General features: G+C 37.8%; 1 protein-coding gene across 2 annotated transcripts in view; it reads left to right on the top strand.

The window, feature by feature from the left end:
* Positions 1 to 3,710: 3,710 nt before the first annotated feature.
* The window catches only part of RGS1 (regulator of G protein signaling 1), a 31,611-nt gene continuing 24,005 nt past the window's right edge, over positions 3,711 to 11,316 (top strand). For both annotated transcript variants that reach the window (XM_039699275.1, XM_039699274.1), the window contains exon 1: positions 3,711 to 3,921. The gene's annotated coding sequence lies outside the window, so the exon portion shown is untranslated. The remainder of the gene's footprint in view (positions 3,922 to 11,316) is intronic.

Raw genomic sequence — 11,316 nt, 5'->3', positions numbered from 1 at the left:
CACTTGTTTTTAAGTAAAAATTGCACGTGATGCTTTCTAATAACAGTAGAGAAATATTCAAGAAGCAGGAATATGCTAGACACTTGAGCTACCTTCCTAATAAAAAAGTTTGCCATTGTTGTTTTTTTCCCAGTGTTTGCTTCATTTTTCAAAGAGATGTGAGATTTTAAAGCATAATGCTTTGGTTTTCTTGTTTGCTGTTGATTCCTCTTTAGAAGTACAACCTCCTAAATAAATCCCTTTCAGGAGACTTAAATACATTTACTCCTCCATTTGTCACCTTATCTGTAGCTTGCAAAAAATTTTAAATCCTCTTTTAAACTTGTTTTATGCTAATTCAAAACAGGAGACCTAGAAATATGGTCAATAACACACTATGATTATATTTAATAAATAGGCAGCTGCTTTATAATAAATGTTTTTGGCATTCAGAGCAAATTAATGTTTCATAATACAGCTGTCTTCAATAAGAAGGTCTTCAAGTTTCTTTGTGTTAATTTAATTTTTAGTTGAAAAGTCTCTTTTATTAATTGCATGGGCATTTGGGAAGAAAACCACAACTGAGTAAATCTTACTTTGTATATTTTCAATTAATTAATTTTCTTTGTTTTTCCAAATATATTGGTGGTACTGTCCCCCCACATACTCACAAAGCAATAATTCATTAATTGCTACCAAAGAAATTTACTTAGTAATTTCATTTCAATAAAATACAGATAAGCAGAAAAGTAGGCATAAGAAACAGTTTTAGGCTGTAAAGTAAACATGTAAATCAGGATTTAGTCATGGTGTTATCTTTCAAACCAGCACGATATGATTGGAACCTGCAATCTTCAGGTGTTTACAGATGCACACACGGATCAAATTCACTGCTCTTGGAGGATTTATTGCACATATTTAGAAGAAAGGAGGAGTTGTGTCATGGTATTGAAGAAAGAATACTTTAAAGAAATAATCTTTGCTATGGAAAAAAATTCTAAATACAAGAGACAGCAATAAGAGTTTTCAAGAAGAAAAATATCTTTAATTTTATTTAGATGCTTTTGAGGTGCTATAAATCTCCAGGAATTCTGCCCTGTTTGGAGCTCTGCTCATACCTTCTACACACTACCACATCCTCTATGTAAAATATCCCACTTTATCAAACTACATTAAGGAACCAAGTCATTTAGACCATAAAGGATATTAAGTAGCCTGAAAGCCTGAATCCACTCCTCAGGTTATGAACTGAGGTTAAAATCCTGCCACATCTTAAGCAGGCAGGGGTGAAAAATATCTATTCTTTGATACCCAACTTCTAGTCTATCACCTAGTTTTAATTTTTGCTGTCTGCATTTCTTTTTCTCTTTTCTTTCTTCACCAGCACCAGTGGTTAGTAGAGAAATGAATAGGAAGGCTGAGGTTAAGCTGCGAGGAGGATGTGGGCTCCTCTGGCCGTGCCAGCGCTGCCTCTGGTCTCGCAGTGACATTTCTGGGGACAATCACCCCTCCTGCCTGCGCTGCAGTCTCGGGGCCGTTTCTGCTGCCTGGAGTCACAGCCAGGAGGGCCCAAATTATGGCATTTACTCAAAAGTGTAGCAAGTCATCTTCCCTTCCTACAAACCTCATCCAGGTTTTCAGAACAGAAAATTCCCACAGAAAGGAAGAGGTGGGATCACAGCACTTTCTGTAGTAGGTCAAGGTCAAGCCAGTAGAAACCCAACATTTCTGTCCTACCAATCTTTTGGGACAAGAGGATAAAAAAGTGCTTGAAAACAAACGGGTGGTAATGAAATCTCACAATTCTCTCTGTGCTCCTTCTGGCTCTACCCCAGCAGAGATAGAATGTGTCAGAATGATGGCTGCCAGTGGGCTCCAGCTCCTGGCCGTTTGAAAACACAGCTTAAGGAGAAGTTACAAGCATATATAAAATAGTCAAACATGATAAAAATAACGTGTGCTATTATTCTGATAACTGCATGAAAACAGTATCACAAAGCATGATGTCCACACAATGTCTGGCTGACCCTCTGTTATCAACAGCAGCATTATTGTCAAAAGAGGTGATAGTTCTTGACATTTTCATATATGACATTAATTTTAATAATTACACTGTGAAGAACCATGAATTATTTTAAGAAATTTTCAATTAATTTAGAATTAGTTTTATAATTAATTTAGAATTTGGTTTTTACAAAAAATGTACAGGAATGTCACTTCTAGGGGGTATATCCCTGACTCACGGGTGAATTAACAGTACTAATTCTTTCACAACTTCTTAATGGAATCTTTGGTACTTCTAATTCACAAAGTTAATTAAACTTTTGCTGTTGATCAAGCCTCACAACATTTTTATTAATCTATTTCAGATGCTAAACATGAGATGAAACTTGGAGAATTAAAAAAAATTATCACTATAAATTCATATATATCTAAAGGCAATTTGATTTCCATTCACAAGTAATATTTCAAACTCAGAGTACTATCTGCCTATATCATACGCAATTTCTCAGAAGCATCAACAGCATATTGAAATAGTTTGGATTTTAGCAACAAATTTCTGAAAACTTTTGTGATGCAACTTATCATTTAAGCATTATAAAAGATCTATTTCAGAAAGTGTTTGAAAACACCCAGCTGTGAAAGATGGGAGGCAGTAGTCTTTATTTCTCTTTATTTCCTAGGTTTAAAACTGCTGCTTCACACTCCTACATCACCAAAAAAAGGTCACAGCTTAGCATACAAGCTCTGATAATTTGACTTAAGAAAGGCCAAGAACAGAAGTGTGATTTAGAGGATTTAGATTGAACTTTGTCAAAAAGACTCAATCTTGGTCAGCACAAAAAGGAGGATTTACCAAAAAATCCTACCAAATATACACGAGAGTAAAAAATGCAAAGTGAATACCACATATTAAAAAAAAATTCAAAAAAATCCCAATTTCTTCATGCAGTACCAATCCTAAAGCTCCAACAATATGTAGACTCAGTGATCCCACCACATCCATCATGCTTACATCATGACAGGACCATTCCAGGTTTAATTTTAAAGGCATATAATCTATGTTTTCATTCTAATAATATATTTTATATTTATAAAATATGCATAGAAAAATAATAGGCATGTGCATCAAGACAATAAATGCAAATTAGTCCTCAACACAGGATGGATATCAGAATTGTTCTGAAGCTCAGGACTACAAAGTAAAGGCAGGCAGGTATATTTTCAGCTGCAGACAGGATTATGTAACACTCTTTGGTATGTCTTGTCAAAGGTTTGTTAAATTCAGCACATTTCTGTAAATGTTGGAGATGAAAACTCAGTATTTCCTTTTTTGCCAGAAAATTCTCTACAAACACTGTAACGCAAAAGCGTATTTGAACAGACACACAAAATTACGGGCTTTGCACAAGAGCCTCTTAGGCTTTTGTTTGGATCTTGATCCAAACGAAAAAGATCAGGAGGTGGAATTCCTGGAGCAGTGGTCTGCTGCTAAGCAGGACAATCATCACTCTAAGAATGCACCTAACCTGCGCGGAGGATTTTCAATGAGCCATTTTCAGTGCAAGGCTCTCCTGAGGAGTTTGGATTGATGTCAGAGCCCAGGGCCCTGCCCCCACCGCTCACCCACATCCTGCTCATCCTCTTCCTCCCTGAGCTCTCCACCAGGAAAACAGTGCCCTTCTCACACTGCCCTTAATTTCTGTATATAAAGCTCTCTCTGGGTGACATGTCTGCAGCTGATTCTCGAACCGGTCCAGCTCTTCTGAAGGATACATCTTTTGAAATGAGCCCCAGTCACAGAAAGAGGCAGAAACAGCTTCAGCAACTGCTGCAATTTATCCAAACACTAATGACACCGGTGTGGCCAAACCAGTCCAGTGAGCAGCAGTTACAAAACGTTCCATTTGACAACTTCCCTACATGTGCATGTCAAAGTTGGTGAGTGACTTCCTGTTTTTTATCTTCTGTCTACACCACACACCTTTAGAGATGCTCCAGCTTGTGAGAAATCTTGTAAATGATGCCCATGAGCCAGGGGAAGAGCTCCTCCTCACCTTTGTGGAGGTTAGATCCGACACAAGACAATAAAATCCAGCCTGAACTAGGTATATAAAAGTTTCAGGAATTCTGAAGACTGCATGCCAAAATTAACCATTTTTGATTAAAAAACTCCCTGGATTTTGGAGAGAGCAGGTGCTACATCTAGAATTTACTCCTATGTCTTAGAAAGGGAAACCTACCATTTGTAATTTGACTCCTGAAAAGGTGAGGCAGGGGAATTAAATTAATGAAATCACTGTAATATCTTTATTTCTGGAGGATAATTACACTCTGCAGTGCTGGTGGAATTTTAAAGCACATTATGGATCTGAAATTGAAGCATGTTTTCTGCATTTTGGTTTACTGAAAAGTGAAGTGGGGAGAAAACCATGAGGTGTTATCACAGTTGTTGACACCAATTAAAGGTCTCATGCAACTCAAGAAGCAGCCTGTGCTCATTAAGACAAAATGAAATTGAGTCATGAAAAAGAGATTCTCATGCATATTCACCTTCATTCAGTAAATAGTGTGCTGCCTAGGAATGGTAATTGTTTGATATGGTAATTTTGAATTTTATTTGAAATACTTATTTAGTAACAGAAAGTGTTTTGGCAAACTGACAAGTGACACTAAAATTATCACTAAAAGCTCTACTTTAGGTATTCTTAAGCTGTTCATTTTGAGAAAAAAACACCTCTCAGCAAAGTTTCTTTTCTCTTTTTCCCCAGATTTTCAACTTCTATAATATTAGGCCCTGGGAATTAGACTCAATGTATTATTACATATTTCAAAGAAGGCTCTGGATGCTTTGATCTTTAGTAAGAAACATGAGTCAATACTAGATCAAATGCTTCCCTACTTTACTTTTTTTAATATTGTTGCTATGGTTTCTAGCTGCAATGTCATAATTTCTCTGCACTAAAAGAGACATTGCCTTTTAATTTTTTCTCCTGTATTGCATGGGTTAGGTTATTTGCATATAAAATGAGTAGAGCTGGATTTGTCTCTCAATCCGTATCTGTTTCCATTTAGGTTTGCATGGAGGTTATTTTTACTTCTATGAATAGTTTCCCTACTATGCCTAACAGTCCTGGAAAGACAAACAAAAGCAAGTACTCAGTAAAAACTGTAGGGAAAACATTTTTTTTCCTAATACAATGGTTACAACTTACGGGCTCATAAACCAGGGAAGAAGAGGAGGAAGGCAATCCATAAATAAATTGTTTCTTCAATAATTTCAAATATGCTGTGCTTCTAAATGTCATGTTTTCATGGAGAGAGTAGAAGAAACAATGAAGTTAAATTATTTGGTATTTTGGACAAAAAAATGTGTTGTAGAAACCCCTCCATGACTCCAACTGCATGGGGAATACAGCAAGACAGGATACAGGGAGAATTCCCAGCCCAGTCTCCCACACTGGTTAATCACCCCAAGGCTGAGCTGCAGTGGATTTACCTTTCAATTCTTAACCAAATTCCAGCAGCAAAAAGACTTTTCTTAAAACACATTATGTTCTATCCCTCTAAAATATAGAATACCTGTAATACATTAACTACAGGCTACAGAGGCCTTGGTCTTTAAGCCCCCACTACTCATAAACAATGTTATTAATAGTTATTCTAATCTGCTTATAGATATTTCCACCATCAACCTTGGGAAATACCCAGGGTTGCAGGGGCATTTACTTCTAAATTGATTATATAAAATAGAAATAACACGAAGAAGTGTAAATATCACAAACTCAAGAAAGCTCATTCTTCACCTCACGGAACAGGGGAAGCTCCTTTGAAAGGCTGAACTCGTTTGTTATGTAAAACATTATATTCAAGAGAAAAGATGCATAGGCAAATGCAGGCTGAATGGGCGGACAACAGAGAACCTGAGAAATGCTCTTGACACTGTAAAGTGACATCACATGAATGAGGAGGTGTCAGCCCATGGCATTTTACCTGGAATTAGGACACTGCTGCTCATAATGCCAGCATTTTCCTAAGTGCTGCACTTTTTTTCCTGGTCTCTTACCCAGGCTTCTCATGAAGGGACTGATCTCTCTTCAACCCCATTTTGAATTTGCACAGTGCTACTTTGTCTTGAAGTGTCATCAGCAACTGCATGATGGGAATAGCTTCAAATTGATTAGAATTTAATTTCCAGAACAAATGGACTGGATTTTGATCTCCGTGCAGTCATTTTGCCTGTTGTCATGGGATAAAATGGCACTAGCAAAAAGCTCTTGTACTTATTGAATTTCTTGCCACAGCTGAGCTTTTTAGGGGAATAAAATGAAAATTGTGGCTTGATAAATGACATAAAATGGGGTTTTTGTGAAATGATATCTTTTCATGTCAAATGGCAAGTACAACATATTCCAAACTAGACAGACTCATTAATGCTGACACCTTTTACAGCCCCAAATGTTTTTCACTGTTGATAGTGACTCAGTAGTGGAAATTATATCTTCTGAGACAGGAATTGCCAGAACAAACTGTACTTGGATCATACTTTACACTTCCTGATATTTATCCTTTTTTCCAGATTTTCTCACACTTTATGTGGATCTCTCTGCAGTGACAATGCTGTTCATCACAAAGACATTGGTTTTCATAGAAATATTGCATTTTGGCATAAATTTTAAATAGCAAACAATTTGATGTTTTAAAAATATCCTTGCTGGTTGCAGTTGCCTGTTAATGGTAATCCTCCAAGATTGTTCTCCCATTTTTGTCAGGACTAACACCGGGATTTGTTTGCCATGCATGGTGAGGGAATAAGTCTGTATATTGGACTGAAATTAGAATTAGATGAATGGTAAAGGAGGGCACAAATGGAAGATTCTGGTTCTAAAAAAAGCTCATAAAAATCTCCCCAGGTTTCTGTGAAGCAAATTAATAAAAAAACATGCCTACCACCATTATTACTTTATAACCTAAAAATTAATTTTACAGGGCAATGGTATCTATGGATTTAATAATTACAAAAATAAACCCTTTTGCTTCTTTCTTAAAGGGAGCAGTTTGGTTTGTTTCCTTTTAGAATGGGTGAAAATATGAATTAATTCACACTTTGCTATCCTCTGTATAAGCAGGGTTTTATGCATAGGAATTGTCGGATGATCTTTAATTTCCAAAGGGCTGTTTCTCACCAAAGTGTTTACAGAGCAGAAGTGTTCACAAAGTGTTACAAAACATTGCAGTCTGTGTTACAAAATTGTCTGTTTTTATTGTACAAGAAAATTGTATCTCATGTTTTATTTTTGTAATGCATTTCAATATTATTTTGTATTATTACCCATTTTTTAAAAATTGTGTATTTAAAACTAAATGAGGGATTGATCTTTTGTTGGCAGACCATACGAACAAAAGAGAAATGACAAAAGGAATTACAGCCCACTAGAGATATCATAAATTCTTCAGTTATATAAAAGTGAGGGAAATTCATATGCAAATTGAATCCACTGGTATTAAAAAGGGAGGTGGGTACAATGTAATTGCAGAGAAGCTGCACAGCAGCAGCAGGATAATGACAGAGAATTATAAATGCTTTATAATGCATTATAAATGTTAAGCCAATATAACTGAGGAAAGAGCTTGGAATGCAGCCCCTTGGGCAGGTGATAGCTCATAGCAATGTTCTTGAAAAACATTGTGTGCCTTGCTTGTGCTTTTTATTCACGTGTTTGTAACTCCCACCAAAGCCATCAATCTGAGGCCATAGATAATGTCTATGCAATGCCCCTTTAGGTTTCAATGAGAGCACAGAGCCCAGAAATCTAATTAGAGGGACATGGCCTTGCATTAAGAACAACCCACTGAGCTTCTCTTCAAGGATCAAAAGCAGTTCAGTTGGATCTGCACATACAGACCCACACAGAGTCTCAGAATTCAATACATGTTAAAAGGCTGCAGTCTGGAACTATTTAGGGCTCATTTATTTTTCAAAATCCTATCAGCATGCAACAGGCAGAGAACTGTTGCTATCTAAAATTTCCATACATTGGCATTTTTAAATCAGAGGCACCTCAGTTATCTGAGAGATGCAGGAAGTCAGTGACTGGGTAAGTAGGGCTATAGAGGTTTGATTTATGAAGAAACATTAAAGAGAGGAGCATAAATACAGTGTCTCAGTCAAGGAGATGTGAAGCATGAAATTTAAAGTAGCTTAAAACCAAAGGACAGGGTGTGTCTTGCACCATGGAAGGTGATTCAAGGGACTGGAGGAATGGGCTCACAGCTACACAATACATTCTGAAGCTTTGTAAAGATTGTTAGTGTTGGTTCCAAGGGAAAGAATTCCCATGAGACTCAATACTCCGATATGGACCAGAGGAGTAATCCTCACTGGCACAGCTGCTGGACTTCCACCACTAAACAATTCCATTTTGCCTGTACTCAGGTGGACGCTGACCCCACCTGACATGAACACCAAGCTGGTGCTTAATTCCCAGACAGCAGAATTATTCAGGTTTCTTGCTCCCTTGGCACTTAAACATCCTGGCATTTTCAGGGGAATGTCTTTGCTCAATCCAGGCACAGCTGTCTTTAAATGAAAAACTGGAGAACCTCAGAGTGGCTAACATGTGGGAGAAGGAAAGGGAAAAATCAGGACAGACATTAAATTTAATTTACTTATTTAGGAAGATATCATTGTCAGGAAAACATTAATCTGCTTAAATTTCAACACCTAAACAATCCATCTTGCATAATTCTGCCAGGAGAGCACATTACAAACATTGGTGCCTGGTTAAATTGGTGCTGTCAGACAGACCCAACTGCTGGTGCTGCTGCAGTGGCAAGTTCTGCAGAGAGCCCCTCTGCAGCACTAAAGGGGCATTATCTTCAAAGGAAAAAAGCATCTTTTTGCATCCTCATTTCTTCTACATTGCACGTCTACTAAGAAAATAGTTGTTTTAATACAAAAATGTCAAAATATTATAAAATACTGTGGTACCACCTTGTGGCAGTTTTACAGATAGCTCTGTTGGCATTAAGACTGAATGACATTTTAAAATTAAATTAGAACAGCTAGCATTTGGTCTCATTAGAGTTTTGAGCTATGTTCTGAACCATCTGTATCCTCCTATTAATTAGAACACCTGACATTTGAAGCAAATTTTAAATATATTCCAGTGAATGCTGGATATCAATGTTCCAACACTACTTAAAATCATTTATATAGACATAGAAGCCTCTTTCTGAGGCACCACGGTGGGAGAAGACACCAGGCTTGTCTGTCAGGTAGGACTGACAACTCAGGAAGATGCTGAGAGCCTGCATATATCAGCAACACAAGAGGCAATCAACAGAGTAGCCCATGTTGCCCCCATAGTCTCACAGATTTGCAAGGAGAAAGAAGCCAGTACGAGGTACAAAGGGAGGACACAAGCAAGGCAGCAGCTTCTGCTCTTATGATGAAGATTAGAGGAGGGCATGGAAAGCTTTGGAAGGTGAACAGATGTGTAACTGAGCTTCCATGGTAAATATGATTTTTGGAAAGCAAAACACAGAAACCCAGATACTGCTAAGCGAACTGGAGGCACCAGACTGAAAAAGCATTTATTTTAGCTGGCCTGGCTAAGCCAGCAGCTAATTAGCTGATCTGTACCCTCCTGCTTTTGCATCTTTTTAGAGACTCCAAAGTGTAACAAACAATACTGTTTCCAGGACCTTTTGGGTTGCCCCTACCACAGCCATCTTCAGCCTTCTTTTACGTATCACTGCAGGAAATGAGATTTCTTCCCTTAAACAAGATGAACCATCTGTTTACACTTTGTGCTTTGGTTGAAGGCTGTGTCAGGGTATTGAAGCTTAGGGACAAATTAATCTCTTACAGCTTTGACGGATTTGAAAACACAGAGCAGGAAGGAGAACTTTTTGTGTTTGAAAACAGGAGTTCACAAGTTGTTTATTATGTGTACAAGGAAGCTCTGTGTCTTTTCAAATTAATGTTCCAAATATGAAGCAGCTTGCCACATCCCAGCTTAAATTCAGGTGTGCTTCTGTTTCATTCGCAACAGTAAGCACAAGTTTAGTGTGAAAAACCCCCTAAAACTGGCACAGAAATCAGGCATGAATGACCAAATTTGAAGCAAAAGCTTTTGTCTCTGCTAGGGCTGGTTCTCCAGCATCCTGCTTTTCCATTCCCAGCTGAACTCCCAAGGGAGAAGCACTGGGATTGTGCATTGCAGCTATTGATTAAGGTTAGCAATGAAATATGAAAATACAAAATGGTTATGGGTTTGGGTACAGCATAAAATACAAAGTAAGAGAAGAAGTGAACAAAAGCTCTTACATCCTTTCAAGAACATTCTCTGTGTAGGTACCTTCCTGTCACACTTTCTAATCTCTCCAACCCTATGCCTGTGTTACCTCTCTGCCTTAGATTTAAAGAGATCACAAAAGAGTGCCGAGGTGGCTGTTAGAGGAGTAAACCTCCTTTCTCCTGAAGCACCCAGATGGATACTGGCTCCTGCCAGAACCATCAGATGTGTACTTTTTGACTATTTCTCTCACTTTTAAAAGTGCCCTTTGAAGGCTCACACCACCATGTTACCAGTGTCCCAGCCTGTTACAACAGTAAAACTCTTTTCCACTAAGCAGGCACTCATGTACCTGGGACTCGTGTTTTCCAAACTCTCCTGCCTACTCTATAAGGCAATGTTGATTGTGATCTGTCAAATAATCTCCCCAAATATCCATCATTTATGGGAGCTATAAGACTGTGCCCTGATGCTACATTAAATAACTCATAACTCATGGCAAGAGAGGCAGCAGAAAGGGAAGATATATCGAGCTAATTAAAGGAAGGTTTCTTAAACAGTTTCTTTAACCTCTACACACATTTATCACTCTGTGCTTGCAACAGACCACGTCACATGTCCTTTCCTCAGGAAAGAAGGCCAATTCAGAAAGTGTTTAAACATGTGCTCACCTCCCAGCTGCTGAGCAGAAAGTCAAGTCCTCACTGAAAAAGCCTGAGGAAGAGAGAGAACATTTTGAGAAAACACAGCATTTTTGGGTTGGTTTTTTTTTGGTTTTTTTTTTTTTTTTTTTTTTTTTTTTTTTTTTTTTTTTTTTTTTTTGTTTCCATGCTACAGACTGGGCTGAATACTGTCTCAGTAGGTTGCATAAGGAAGCTGTAAAACACTATGCACAAACCATCTGCAAAGTGGGGCATAGAAAGGTGACAGGGATGCAGGGCTGGAGAAGGTTTCCATCAGATATTGCTGTATAGAGAATATTTTTTGCTCTGAACTTATTTGTAGCTCATTCGTCAGCAAGACCCTGATAAGTTCA

This window comes from Passer montanus, unplaced genomic scaffold (assembly GCF_014805655.1).
Source record: "Passer montanus isolate IOZ18808 unplaced genomic scaffold, ASM1480565v1 scaffold131, whole genome shotgun sequence".
NCBI classification, from domain to species: domain Eukaryota; kingdom Metazoa; phylum Chordata; class Aves; order Passeriformes; family Passeridae; genus Passer; species Passer montanus.
The sequence above is the reverse complement of the archived record's forward strand: the minus strand, read 5'-3'. Positions and strand labels throughout refer to the sequence as shown.